General features: G+C 31.9%; 1 non-coding gene across 1 annotated transcript; it reads left to right on the forward strand.

Moving 5' to 3' along the window:
* The first annotated feature begins 425 nt into the window (after positions 1-425).
* LOC113189403 (small nucleolar RNA SNORD20) lies at positions 426-507 on the forward strand. Its single transcript, XR_003301654.2, has one exon. It is a non-coding gene; the product is annotated as a small nucleolar RNA SNORD20 (small nucleolar RNA).
* Positions 508-910: the final 403 nt, after the last annotated feature.

Below are 910 nucleotides of genomic sequence, written 5' to 3' on the forward strand. Positions count from 1 at the left end.
CTTAGGTACAATTCACCATGTCCAAGAATAAGCTGGATTTCAGTGAAATTAAACATTTCTTCTCTGCAAAACTCACTGTCAAGGCAATGAAAAGACAAGTCACAGACTGGGAGAAAATATTTTTTAAAACTTATAAAGAACTGTTTTCCAACATATATGAATCTCTTAAATTCAACCATCAGCAACAACAAATTCTATTTTAAAACAGGTCAAAGATTTTGACAGATATTTCACAAAACAAGATATACACATGGCAAGTAAGTATATAAAAAAGATGATGATGATGATGATGTCATTAAAAATTTAAGTTGAAACAACATTGTATACCACTGTGTATTTATTAGAATGGCTAAAATACAGAACAACTGTATTCAGCTGCTAGTGGGAATGTAAAATAGCATGGCTACTTTAAAAAATATTTTAACTGGATATGATGACTGATTACCTGAGAAATAATTGATGAAATATCAAGAAAAAAAATATTTTAACAGTTTCTTTTTTTTCCACTGTTGGGGATCAAACTCCGTGCCTTGCACATGATAGGCGAGATCTACCACTGAGCCCTTAGTTTAGAAGTTTTTTACAAAGCTGACCATGTACTTACCATGCAATCATGCTTCTGAGTATTTACCAAAGGAGTTAGAAACTTATGTCCGCATAACTTAGAAGCAACCAGACAGTTCTTCAGTAAGTGAATGAAGTATGTTACCTACAGACAATTGAATATGATATGGTACAAAACACACATGAACTATCAAGTCATAAAAAAACTTGAAAGAAACTTAAATGATATTATTAAGTGGAAGAAGCCAATCAGAAAAGGCTACAAAGTATTTATTCCAACTATATGAAATTTGGGAAAAGGCAAAATATGGAGCTGGTGAAAAACATAAGTAGTTTCAGGGGATAG

This window comes from Urocitellus parryii, chromosome 10 (assembly GCF_045843805.1).
Source record: "Urocitellus parryii isolate mUroPar1 chromosome 10, mUroPar1.hap1, whole genome shotgun sequence".
NCBI lineage: Eukaryota > Metazoa > Chordata > Mammalia > Rodentia > Sciuridae > Urocitellus > Urocitellus parryii.